Source organism: Triticum urartu, chromosome 5A (genome assembly GCF_056163025.1).
Source record: "Triticum urartu cultivar PI428250 chromosome 5A, HENAU_Tu73, whole genome shotgun sequence".
Taxonomy (NCBI): domain Eukaryota; kingdom Viridiplantae; phylum Streptophyta; class Magnoliopsida; order Poales; family Poaceae; genus Triticum; species Triticum urartu.
This window is the reverse complement of record NC_141877.1, coordinates 187,790,297-187,804,310: the sequence shown is the minus strand read 5'-3', so window position 1 is coordinate 187,804,310 and position 14,014 is coordinate 187,790,297. Positions and strand designations below refer to the sequence as shown.

The following is a 14,014-nucleotide window of genomic DNA, read 5'->3' as shown; positions in this document are numbered from 1 at the left end:
CTTTTGACCAATTGGTCTCAAATGGTCGTAGATTTACGACCAATTCTTTCAGTGTCACTGACAGAAGGTCATAAGTTGACATATTTCTTGTAGTGACACCACACTGGTGTAGGATATTACACCACAACGGTGGCCCGAACCAGTATAAATCTTGTGTCTCGTGTTCTTTGAGTCCGTCGAAGCTAGGCCGTGAGACAGTCGAGTGCGCAAGCTAGAGAGGGGGGGGATCTTCGTGCGCACCCCAGTGTTCGGACCTCAAGGGTTTTGCCGGAACCCGAAATCCGACATTTGGTGCGCCAGGTAGGGGTTCGCCGGAATCTTCCTTCCGCCAGTCGATCTACCGACACTCCGCAGCTCCAATGCCCAGCGACCCGAGGGCCAACACCGACCGGTAGGGACCCTGGCCGGCTCGGGCGGCCCCACCTGCCCAAGAAGACCTCAACCCTGCGCTCCAGGCAGCGCACGCACCGCCAAGCACAGTAGGGCGCGGGCGGCGCGGTCAAGCGCCATCCACCCTTACCCCACGCCAAGTACGGGCAGCTGCAAGGGCTTCAAGCCACGCCTGCAAACATGAGGGCCACGCTCACGGTGGCTCGCGAGCTACTGCAATGGCGGCTGATGGAGAGCGGCCGGCATGCACTACTGGAACGGGTCGCCGAGCTACTAGACGTCGCGGCCTCGGGAGCGCCTCCCTTCTGCTCCCTGCTCACACCTCAGGCCGCGGCCGGATCACATGGCGGGCCTCACCGCGCCCGCGCGCCCCTGGGCGCGCCTCAGAGCTCCATCAACACTGGCGTGGCCAACTGCACCAGATGCCCAATCGCACCCTCGCCACCTCCAACGAGCGCAGGTACGAGCTAGAGGATACCTCGAGCTGGGAGGAGGAGGCACTGGAAACTGGGGCCTTCCAGGAGCCTCTCAAAAGCCTCACCAACCATGCCCGCAACAACAGCTAGAGGTTACCACTAATCTCTCAGGAGCAAGCTTACGCTAACCATGGGTCGCAGGAGGATCAGGTCACGGTGGCAGACGGCGGTCCCAGCTTGGCGGCCTCCCTTCCGCCAGGGGGCGCACTGGGGGCTGCCGGGGAGGAGCCGGGAGCAAGGCCCCTCCCCGCATCACACGGAACAAGACAGCCCAGAGGTAGGCCCTCTGCCGGGGAGGTGGCGGCAAGCCTTCCCCCGGCAGAGGACCCATGGTCACCAAGGGCACCGCTGGCGTCCCCTTTGCCCCCTGGTGTCGTCCTAGTTACCGGTCGCCCCCAGTGGTGGTCGAGGGTGGCGCAAGGCGGGCCCCTCGTCTGACGATATGAAGTAAGGCTCGCGCTTGTGAAGATCTCCGCTCGTGAAACTCTCAAGTAATAATGACTGGGGCTGTACACGCCCCGAAGTCTCAGGAGTGCAGCCCTCGGGCCTCGGGGGCTCCCTCCCACGACTAGTGGCAGCACATAGCTCCGCGCTGTAAGAAGACAAGAAGACTAGACTAGGTGCCGGACGTGGTCATTTGCTTTCAATCTCTCTTTTTGTAGCCCTATTTTCTGGCATTGGATTTAAGTTGAAGCTGAATTTTCGTTGATAAGCGTGGGGGTGTCTTTTCTCGTTCATGCGATTTCTTGCGATTTGGCTCCTTGCCCTGGTTCGGGGTTCACCCTAGCTGCCTTCCCTCCCTTGAGAGCTCCTCACGGGCGGGGGCTGGGCACGGCGTGCGCGGGCCGCGCACACGTCCTTCCATGGCTAAACGCTCGCTTCTCGCGAGGCCCTCTCGGGCGGATCGGCAGGCTCCTCCGGAACTCAAGACCGCGTGGCCCGGTTCGGAACCGGCCCGGACAAAGGTAAAACTACAGCGGTAGGCTCATGACGGGACTCGCGGATTTATGAAAACACATCTTTAGCCTAGCCTAAAGAACAAAAGCAATAATCTGTTTACATGAGGGTTTTCCCCTCCCAAAATGCTCTCACAACCTTCAAGGCCATGCCTGAGCTTTCATATGCAGGGTCAGCAACAAAGAAGCGAGGGTTCAATCGGACATGTCGCTCACCACGTCCTCCGGGTCGCCCTCAGACGCATCGCTAGCATCACTGTCACCATCACCGACATCTCCGTCATCATCACCAGCGTCGTCGCCGCCATCACCGGCGCCGCCCTCGCCGTCGTGCACCACATCGCCTCCATCTGCAACGACCACCACCGCGTCATCCTCAGAGGTGAAGGCCCTGACTAGGGCATGCACATTGTCCTCAACCCAACGTGCCAGGTCATACCGGGTGGCCTAGGGCACTGGAGCAATGGAGGTGTCGAAGTCAAGGTTGGGGTAGGTGTTTTGGAGATGGCTGAAGACACGGGAGAATGCACGCTTGAGCAGGCCGTGGCTCCTCTCCTCGACAAGCACGCGAGCCCTCTCGGACCGATTCTCCAAGCGTGTCACCATGTCGGTGAAGAAAAGGAGGTGACTGGCGTAGTCGTCCGAGTGGGGATGAGGCGCATTCTCGTCACAAACGGCGCCCAACATTGCTTTGGCTCTGGTCCTAAGGTTTTGAAGCATGGCGGCATGGTCGCGCTCCAGCGTCCGCCGCCGGAGTGCTTCCGCCCTGCCCTACCGTGTGGAGGATTCGGCATCGGCAACCCGCTGTTGAAGAGAAGACAGCTCGGCACATGCGGAAACCAGCTCGGCTTGCACTAAAGACAATGCGACTACAGCGGCTTTCTCGCGACGTTCGGCTTTGTCCAGCCCTGACCTGAGGGCCTTGGTCCTGCCCACAGCCACGGCTTCCACAAGCTTCAACTTCAGGTCGTACCTGCCCACAAGGTCCGCACGAGCCTCGGCCGCTCGGCGATCGACTTCCTCCTGGGCCTTGGCCTCGCGCGCACCGACGGCGTCCTAAGATTGGGCAACTTGGCGCTCCCTCGTCTCCAACCGCTCGAGCTCAAGGCGCCTGCGCTCTGTGGCTTCCAGCACCACCGCCTCCTCGCGCCTCAGGATCTCTTCGTCCTCAACAGGCGTCCCCCTCATTGACGCTAAGGCGGCCTTGTGTGCCTCCACCTGCTGCTCCAGGGAAGCACTCCAGGCTTGGAGCTCCCACGCATGCTTCTCTGCGATCTCGCGATGTCAATCATCTTCCCGAGCTTCTTCCAAAGCACGGGCACAAGCTTCGCGCAAGGTCGTGAGAGACGCCTTGGCCTTCGCATTATCAAGCTCACGTTGGTGCCGCCCGAGGTTGATGGCCACCTTCAGCTTATGCCACTCCTCCGCCAGCCGGAGACCCTCAGCCTCGAGGCGCGTGTCTACATCCGCGAGCTCCCCGCCAAGCCGGTTCATCGCGCCCATCGCCTCCCGGAAAAGCTCGTGGCGGACGACGCTCCTTTCATGCGCAGCTTTGAGCGTGCAGCCGACTTTGTCTTCCGCAGCAGGGGCCGTCGACGGGACCTGAAGCGTCTCGCCCCTTTCCTGCCGGGGACTGGGGGCTGGCATCCCTCCGGACGGCGACTGGGCCTCAGCAGGAGCCCGGTTGGGATGAGGCTCACCGCTCAAAGAAGGGACCAAGACCGAAGCTATCCAGTCACCGTCCATAACCAGAGGAGGAGACCTTGGCACGCTCGTCACACCCCGACGAGGCCGCAAAGAAGAGGCAGCAGGAGCGCGGGCTCAAGGCGCCAAGCCGGCGCACTTGTCTCACCCACCGACCCTGTGACGGGGGTAGCATGCCGGCTTTGGACGCTCAGGGCCAGCGGAAGACTCGAGGCAGGAGGAGGTTGCATCACCGGGGGCTTCATGGCCTTGGTAGATGGGATCCTGGAGAATCACCGTCAGGAAGGGAAGCGACACTCGAGGAATTACAGAGATAAGGTACTTACTCATCTACGGCGATGTACTTCCTATGTTTCAACGGTCGGACGGCGCCACTGCTGTAGCTCGGAGAACCCTTCCTCTTTCGTAGCGCCGCAAAGTCCACGCAAAACCGGCCCAAGCGTTGCACGTGGCGACCAGCGCGGTGCGCGACTCGCGAGGCACCCAAGGAGACGGCCTCAAGAGCGCCATGCCGAGGAGAGATATCGGGCTCCGCCTCGCGGCGACTTGCCGAGGCCTCAGGAGCTTCGACCTTAGGAGCAATGGACTGCGTCGCCTCCTCAACCGCCGTCCCAGGGCAAGAATCACGGGTTCCCGAGGATGACGCCCCGGGAGTCCTAGGCAGCATCGACACCTCTGCGCTCGCGCCTCCGGCCTCCAGCGATGCTTGCCCCATGCGTCCACCCCTGGGGCGAGGAACCACAACGACGGGGTTCTCGCGGGGCCCCACAAGGCCAACTGGGTGTAGCCCCCATTCATCGGAGGAGGGCATCTGCCCTGTGAACTCCACCCTGTTCGAGCAGTCGTACAAGCAACAACCCGCTTGAGGGAAGTAACCCGGTGAGCGGTCGCCGACCAAGACCTCGAGCACCATCCTTCGTGCCTCGGTGGGAAGCCCCGACGCCTGAAGCCTCATGCGATCCTAATCGCCGGTCAGGGCCCACATCGGCTGGGAATGGCGCTGGAGTGGGGTGATGCAGCATCGGAGGAACTCCTTCATCACCTTGGGCGCTGTCACATCAAGATCCTTCAGCCTCCTCAGCCGGAGCCAAACAAAGGCGAGGCGGGAGCCCACGAGCTCCTCGTGACCCCAGCCGGAGCTGAGGACGGCGGGCGACGACGGAAGCGAGAGCAGAGGGCTGAGTACCCCGACATCGAAATACACCCACCGCATCTGAAACTTGCCCGTGGACTACGGGAGATCAAAATCAATCCCCGAGCCGGCCGTCGCCGCCACGGCCTGGAAACTCAGGCACCCAGAGCACTGTCGGCGGTTGGTCAGGTGCAGCGAGAAGAAATGGTGCAAGAGCGCCACAGAAGGGACAATGCCCACCATGGCCTCACAGACAAAGGCAAAGACGGCGAGAAGGGCACCAGATTGGGGATCAAGGTCCAGCATATGGATTTGGTAATGAGAAAGCACGGCATTGAAGAAGGCAGAGAAGAGGCGAACTAGGCCAGCCCATAGAGCGTCGACGAAGAATGGGACCTCAGTGGCCATCCTATCAATAGAGGCTCGAGATGCAGGCCAGTCCACCGTCCCTCCCTATTCATTGAAGCTAGTAGCAAGCGCAAGGACGACCTTGTCCATGGCCTCCCGATTGAGCACCCGCGACCGGCCGACGGTGGGCTCGATGGCTGGAGCCGAGTTGGCTGGGCACAGGGGCTTCTTCCCTTTCTCTGTCCGGCTCGGCCATGCATGGTGATTAGGGTAGAGCTTGAGTTGGATTGGAAGAGAAGCAGAGGTACAAGGAAGCGAAGAAGTCGGGGAGTGTGTTGCCAGCAGCGAGGTGGTAACTATGTAGGATGTCATGGCCGCCTAGCCAGGCGGATTTCAAGGCTGCATGGGGAAGCGGAGACGCCCACGTCCAATCAGTCGCCATGCGTCGACCAAGGCCGCGGCTGTTGGGCCCCGTGGTGCTCCGCACTTTCCCTTTGGCTTCGCCTCGAAGCCAAGCCTGAGCGCGCCTTGAGCCCGGGGGCTACTGTCGGTGTTCTGGGAATGGGGGTCCCGAGACTTTCCTGCCTGAGGCCCGCAGTGTGGCTCCACCAGTGGCCCCGTACGACCAATCTTCACCAGCAAACACCCAAGACCCTCGCCAGGGGCCAAGCCTCGCGAGGCGGATGATGCAAGACCTCCTCAGGGGCTGCCTCACCAGGATGGCTCGTGAGGGGCGACGAGATCAAGGCAAGGCAAACCTCGCGAGGTTCCAATGACGTAAGCCATCACGATCAAGACCAGGCGGGCGCCAGCAGGCGCAGTGTCCTCGCTTCCTCTTTGGTGATAAGGAGGCAAGCGTAGGCATGGAGTTCCAAGGCATTAGGAAAAGGTTTCCATATTGGTGCAACAAGACCAAGACCAGCAGAACGATAGGATGGAGGTCACCGTGGAGCCCAAGATGGCGTCACCACCAGAGTCTTTGGCAGGCGAAGACTACTTTTATCAGGATAACTTGTACTAGTTGTCTCCCTTTGAATTTGGCAGTTGTGGGATCCCTTCCCGTTCAATATTTGGGAAGAGGACCAGGGCCTCTATAAATAGGACTAGCCACCACCATAGCTGGGGATCGATCTGATCTTGGATGAGAGCCATTCCATCCTTAGCCTCACACAAGTTCACTAAGCACAATAGCACCTCTCCTCAGGAGGTCGTTCTTCCCTTGTAACCGTTCATCCTCAGCCCAAGAGGCAATCCACCACACCACACTAGAGTAGCGTATTACACCACAACGGTGGCCCGAACCAGTATAAATCTTGTGTCTCGTGTTCTTTGAGTCCGTCGAAGCTAGGCCGTGAGACCATCGAGTGCACGAGCTAGAGAGGGGGGAGATCTTCGTGCGCACCCTAATGTTCGAACCTCAAGGGTTTTGCCGGAACCCGAAATCCGACAGACGATTTTTGCATGCGCCTCAAAGCTCGCCGATGAGCTCCGTGATCTCGGCGAGATGGTCGGCGACGAGCTCCTCATCAGCACCCTCACCGTCGGTCTCAACGAGGACTTTGGGAACGCCGCCTCCAACCTTACTCTCATCCCGGAGCCAACCTTCGCCAAGATGGTGGCGTACCTCAAGCCGGAGGAGAGGCGGATGAAGACGGCCCGGACCCGGGCAATCCACACCGCCCTCACCGCCGTCACTCATGGCGGGCCAGCGCCGTCCGCCCCAGCTCCTCATCAGCCATGCCCCGCATCGGCCCTTCAGCCGCCCCCTCTCTCTCGGCGGCACCGGAGTGCCGCCGGGGGAACCATCGCCGCGGTGACCATCTTCACCACCATCCTCATCTCTTTTACACAGTCCACTCTCTCGCACCCTGCTGTAATCCCCTACTTGAACATGGTGCCTTATGCCACACATTATGATCCAATGATGTATTGCCATCCTATGGTATTTTGATTAGATTTCTTTTGTCCTTTGGGTTGATTGATGATCTAGATTAGTTTGAGTTGTATGTTTTATTTTGGTATTGTCCTATGGTGCCTTCCGTTCCACACACATGTGAAGGATTCCCGCTGTAGGGTGTTGCAATACTTTCATGATTCGCTTATAGTGGGTTGCTTGAGTGATAGAAGCATAAACCCGAGTAAGGGGGTTGTTGCGTATGGGATAAAGGGGACTTGATGCTTTAATGCTATGGTTGAGTTTTACCATAATGATCTTTAATAGTTGCGGATGCTTGCTAGAGTTTCAATCATAAGTGCATATGATCCAAGAAGAGAATGTATGTTAATGATACGTCCATTTTGCATCATGTTTTCTTACTTTTATTTATAATGTTTTTATCCATAATGATGCTTTTTGGAGTAATTCTAATGCCTTTCCTCTCATAATATGCAAGGTATACACAAAGGGGGAGAATTCTGGCAACTGGAAATCTAGACCTGGAAAAGCTACGTCAGGCCACCTATTCTGCACAACTCCAAACAAGTTGAAACTTCACAGAGATTTTTTATGGATTATTTGAGGAATATTGGAGGGCCTACCTCCGGTGCCCATTGTAACACCCACGATGCGGCTATATCTCACACGTGTCGAGGCACGACTTAGAGGCATAACCGCATGGTGGTTTAGTCGCAAGTGGGGTAATCTTCACACAATCCCATGTACTGAATAAGAAAGGGATAAAGAGTTGGCTTACAATCGCCACTTCACACAAATACAAGTTAAACATACATCATCCAGAGTACAATCAAAGGTCCGACTACGGAACAAAAATAAAGGAAGACAAACCCAAATGCTAGATCCCCGATCGGCCCAACTGGGCACCACTACTGACCAACCAGAAAAGACGCAAAACAACGATCAAGATCTTCATTGAGCTCCCACTTGAGCTCGATTGTGTCACCTGCATGGTATCATCAGCACCTGCAACTGTTTGGAAGTATCCGTGAGTCACGAGGACTCAACAATCTCACACCCGCGAGATCAAGACTATTTAAGCTTATGGGTAGGGTAAGGTAATGAGGGGGAGCTGCATCAAGCGCTAAGCAAATATGGAGGCTAACATACGCAAATAAGAGTGAGAAGAGAAACAACGCAACGGTCGAGAAGTTAGAAGTGATCAAGAAGTGATCCTGAAACTACTTACGTTCAAGCATAACACAAGACCGTGTTCACTTCTCGGACTCCGCCGAAAAGAGACCATCACGACTACACACACGGTTGATGCATTTTAATCAAGTCAAGTGTCAAGTTCTCTACAACCGGACATTAACAAATTCCCATCTGCCACATAACCGCGGGCATGGCTTTCGAAAGTTTATACCCTGCAGGGGTGTCCCAACTTAGCCCATCACAAGCTCTCACGGTCAACGAAGGATATTCCTTCTCCCGGAAAGACCCGATAAGTCTTGGAATCCCAGTTACAAGACATTTCAACAACGGTAAAACAAGACCAACAAAGCTGCCCGATGTGCCGATAAATCCCAATAGGAGTCGCACGTATCTCGTTCTCAGGGCACACCAGATGGGCAAGACGTTGGGTTGGCATAGACCCTGGTTGCCCAGGGGGCGCCGGACATCGCCCAGGTTGGACCAACACTCAAAGAAGCACTGGCCCGGGGGGTAAATAAAGATGACCCTCGGGCTCCGGAAACCCAAGGGAAAAAGGCTTAGGTTGTTAGGCAAATGTAAAACCAAGGTTGGGCCTTGCTGGAGGATTTTTATTCAAAGCGAACTATCAAGGGGTTCCCATAACACCCAACGACGTAAGGAATGCAAAATCAAGGAACATAACACCGGTATGACGGAAACTAGGGCGGCAAGAGTGGAACAAAACACCAGGCATAAGGCCTAGCCTTCCACCTTTTACCAAGTATATAGATGCATTAATTAAAATACAAGATATTGTGATATCCCAACATATCCATGTTCCAACATGGAACAATCTTCAACTTCACCTGCAACTAGCAACACTATAAGAGGGGCTGAGCAAAAGCGGTAACATAGCCAAACAACGGTTTGCTAGGGAGGGTTAGAGGCTTGACATGGCAATATGGGAGGCATGATATAACAAGTGGTAGGTAGCGCGACATAGCGATAGAGTGAACAACTAGCAAGCAAAGATAAAAGTGATATCGAGGGTATCATCATCTTGCCTGAGATCCCGCAAGAAAGAAGAACGAGTCCATGAAGAAGACAAACGGACGTAGTCGAACGAATCCTCACAACTCCGGAACGGAACCGAAGCTAACGAGAGAAGCAACCCGAAAAGAAGCAAGCAACATAGTAAACAACCATCACAAAAACATGGCATGATGCACAATCAAGTATGATGCATGTCCGTTTTAATGAGGCATGGCATGGCAAAGTGCACAAACAATACTACAAATTAAGTGGAGCTCAATATGCAACGAGTTGCATATTGACGAAACACCACATCAATTATTTAATTCTCTTCCATTTATGTACCCAATAATATTAAATGTTATTAAACATGGCAAGAGGTGAAGCATAATAAAACTATCTATCTAGGCAAGTTTAAATGAGGCCGGAAGAACAAGCAACAAGTCCGGAAAAATCCTCATATGCAATTTATGGATTTGGTGCAAGCATAATAAAACTACCTTAAACCATATTTTAGAGTTGTTAAACATGCAAGATGAGTGCAACATGTTAAGCTAGGCATTTTTCTACCCCATTTACATATAAAGTTTATTTAAAAATGGAGCTACGGTTATTTAGTTATGAATTAAATCATTTTAACATGGCAATATGGCAAATTATATGCAAAAATCATTTTAAACATGCATGAAAGTTGGATATTATGAAACTAGATGAAATTCTAGTCATTTTTCATATATAAAACATTTCAAACCGATGCACCAATTGTTAGTTATTAAATGCATGATCTAGATGGGCTAAACTGCAAAACTACCAACTCTAGAAAAATTGGCAAAATTCGTAGGACCAGGAAAAAAAACATAGCGGGCCGAATCTGGCAGACTAGTCCCACATGAGGGAAAGCAAAAAAAAGGAGGGGCGCGGGGCAGCTCACCATGGGCCATGGCCCAGCGTAAGTGAGGAGGCCCAGCGGGGCAGATCTGGCAGCCCACTACAAAGCAGAGGAGGGCTCGCGCGGGTGACGCGACACTCGTCCACGCTGGCGCTGGACTGGTCAACACGGGGTGGTGCTTGAGCGCTCTTACGAGGACGCGCAGAAGGCAGGGGTCGAGCTCACACGCAATCAACGGCGACGGCAAGGACGCCTGGGTCTCCGACAAGCGGCGGGATGGAGCGGACGGGCGGGCCCGGGCACGAGAAGATGGATCCGGTCAGTCTTGGAGGAGATCGAGGCGCGGGAGGCAGCTTGAAGCAGAGGGCGATGGTTGGAGCAGGTCGAGACGACGCGGAAGGGCATGGGAGCTCACGCTCGCTCGCAACGCTCGGGCGTGAGGCAGGGTGTGGTGGTCAGCTTGCAGGCGGAGGAGATGAGGCAGTGAAGGCAAATGACGCTGTGGTGACTTGGTGCCTGGTCCAGCCGGCATGTTGGTCAATGCCCAGGGGCTCGAAGGGGCCGACATGGTCGAAGGAGAGTGGTGGTGTAGCGATTTGGTGGTCTGGGACGACGCGGAGGCTGTGGATCCCGACAGGGGATGACGTTCTCCGGTGACGTGGCGGTGAGCGTCATGCTCGTTCGCGAGCGGAGGACGAAGGTAAGGGACTTGGGGCGGCTCGTCGAGGTCCGATGCAGAGGCATCTCCTTGGCGCCGCAGGCTGGGCGTAGAGTAGGCCAGGCGGCGGCAAGGTTCAGTGAGTCGAGGACAGACGGATCCGTGCTTGGGGAGCTCGAACGGTGGCGGCGGGGAAGAGCTCGAGGTTGTCAATGGCTTCAGGTGCTCACCTGTTCGAGGCAACAGAGAGACAGGGAGATAGCGTGAGGGAGAGAAGAGAATAAAAAGGAGGAAGATAGGAGAATAGGAAGGCGGCCCTGTTGGCTTCGGTCGACGCAGACGAGGAGAAGGCAGGGCCTCGGGAGCGGGGCTCCAATGCTTGCTCGGGCCATGAAGCTACTCGAGGATGCAAACGAAGGCGGCAACACAAATTTGTTCGGCATGGGGAACGAGAGGCGGCTTGCAAGGACAGGGAATCGGGCAAGCGGCGCTAGTTGGGTGGAGAAGGATCAGGAGGGATCCCGAGGAAGATGCGTAGATCGAGGGAGGAAGCTGCGGGAGCGGGTTGGAGGAAGGTAGCTAGGCTTAATGGGGATGGATCTCGAGGGGGATTTGGTGGATTGGCGGCGGCGGCGACGGGTGGATGGGACAAGCTCCCTAGGTTTTAGGGTTGGTCTTTATATAACAAGTGAATTTTGGGTAGGGGTATTTGGTCTCTACGATCTTAATCGGACGGTCGAGAAATAAATAGACAGGGAGTCCAAACAAGAAAACGGAGATGTTTTATACATGTTTGGGGATGATCCGGACCCAGCGGCAACGATAGTCCGGTTCGGGTTCGGGGAGGTTTCGGACGCGCGAGAGGGGTCTATGCACTGCGCAAAAAGGGGCAGGCTAGGCCTAGGTGGACTGTGAAGAGGAGTTGGGTTGAGATGAGAGGGAAGAAGTGCAGCCCGACGACGGTCTCCAGAGACCGAAAACGTCGACGAAAAGACCGGCTATATTGTCGCTATATGTTTAACGGTTGGGCTATCAAACGAGCTCCGAATGCAACGAAACTTGACAGACGGTCTATCTACACTATAATAAGACCACACGCCAATTTTCATCCCATTCTGAGAACATTTTTATGCCACTTATAAAATAATATTTTGGAGGTGTCGCGGGCCTGTGCAAGTGTTTCTGGGCTCAGAACGGGCAACGGAGAGAACCGGGAAACCCGGACGGATGCAAGTTTTGAAAACATGAGGATGCAATGCACATGATGACATGACAAGAAGAAACACGCAAGCAAAAGACAAGGCAACAACAGCGAATAACTGGAAGACACCTGGCGCATCGGTCTCGGGGCGTTACAACACTCCACCACTACAAGGGGATCTTGTCCCGAGATCTAGGATGGCACTGGAGGGAAACGGAAGAGGAAGAGAAGAGGTAAAACTAAGTTGCTTCTATGACAAATGAGTGAAACCAACAAAACTTCAAGGGTTGAACAACTTGAAAGAAAGAATACAATAGAGATGGGCGATATTACAAACACTACGTTAGAAAAGAGGAACAAGAAACATTACGGGAACCTTGTAGGTTTAAAGACATAAGAAAAGGGTTACAATGGACAAGAAGTACATGCAAGCACTCCGGTTGAAACGAGATGTACAAGGAACGATAAAAATCAATTATGACAACACTCCGGTTGTAAATGGAAGGAATTGAACATGATTTTAGACAAAAATGGGACGATGGATCGAAGAGAGCAACATCACAATGCCTCCGGAACAAATGTAAGAATGGAATCAAAAGAACGGAGGAGAAAACCACATCTTCTACCTCAAATGAGCTTGAAAAAGCATCTTTAGGAGAAGGGTCAAATGGAGTTGTTGGAAAACCAACAACGAAAAGAGTAAGCTTGGTGTGGGCTTATGGAAAACATCTCGAAATTTGAGGTGAAATTCTGCCACTACGGAAACAAAGATTGGATTGATATCAATAAGGAGACGAGAAACTTATTCCATCGGGAGGATAAATGAAGAACCTGGGTCATTTATAAGCACCATATATAGCAACAATACTTAGGGAAAGTTTTAGGTGCAATATAACCCAATATAACTCCAATGAAGAGATTGATGGGTTTAAATATCTCATTCCTGACAACTTGTCAATCATGAAAGATGAAGGAAACTGCCAAAATGACATAATACCACCTCAAAAGATAAAGTAGAAAGAATTGCACTTCGGAATGCAAGATAAAGAATGCTTGAACTCCTCAAAACAAAACATGTGTTGAGCACCATGTTTATTTTAGAGTATAGCTTGGCGGATCTTAGCTTCGAGAGAAAACTTGAAGAACAATTGAAGAATGAAAGGAATCCTTGACGAACCACCATGTGGCCTCCATGAAGAACTCCGGTAATAAAAGGATGATATAAGGAAAAGAAATTGAAAACACAGGGTGAAGCCTTGGAATGATTCAGATGGAGCTTCGCGACGATGTAATTGAGAGCTTGAGACTCTAGAAAGAAAAGGATGAAACACTTGATCCGGGAATTTTGACGAGCCTTTGGGATAAGGAATTGAATCACCTCGATGATAAGAATTGTGTCATGCTTACCGTTCATCAACTTAAATTGATAACAAGGAACGGAATTGGCATGCCACTTATTCTCATTGAAAAATATTAAAGAGAGATATTGTACAAACTTGGGAAGGTCTTGAACGAATCCATCGATAGACTTTAGGAAAGAACGAATGAATTGATATGATCACGAAGGAAGAGATGTCTTGAACAAACCACCATAAGAATTGAATAAAGAAAAGATAGCGAAACACCGGGAAGAATTAGAAAATGAACGAAGATACTTGAGAGAATATAGATACAAATGAATGAAGAGATCATGAACTGATTAGAGGATATTTGAATGATGCACTGGCCGGTAGAATTGGGGAATGAGAGCTGAACATCGAGAAAGAATAAATCTGAGATGATGAGCTCCGGAGAATCAAACTGAAAAGACTCCCGAATTGCTCCGGATGGGTGAAAAGAATATCTCACAATCGAAAACAATTATGAGAGGATGGCATCAAGCTTGAACCACGAATCTTCAAGAGAACGGAGCAGGATTTAGATGAAATCTCTTCCTCGATCTACAAATGCAGAGAACGACGATGAGAAACACCACCACGAATTGTTGAAACACTCCGGAATAATGAAGAATATAAAGGTTTAATCAACAATGAAAAGAATTTGAAAGATCTTGGAGAAAGACATATGACTGATGATAATTCATTCTTACGTCAACTTTGAAAGAATTTGAGGATAGCTTCGGGAAAATTAGAAGAGTCAG

The 14,014-nt window shown here is 52.9% G+C and overlaps 1 long non-coding RNA gene across 1 annotated transcript; it reads right to left on the bottom strand.

The window, feature by feature from the left end:
• Positions 1-7,649: 7,649 nt before the first annotated feature.
• On the bottom strand, positions 7,650-11,694 carry LOC147970756 (uncharacterized). Its single transcript, XR_015604275.1, has 2 exons — positions 10,058-11,694; positions 7,650-9,249 (listed from the first exon to the last, which is right to left on the bottom strand). It is a non-coding gene; the product is annotated as an uncharacterized LOC147970756 (long non-coding RNA).
• Positions 11,695-14,014: the final 2,320 nt, after the last annotated feature.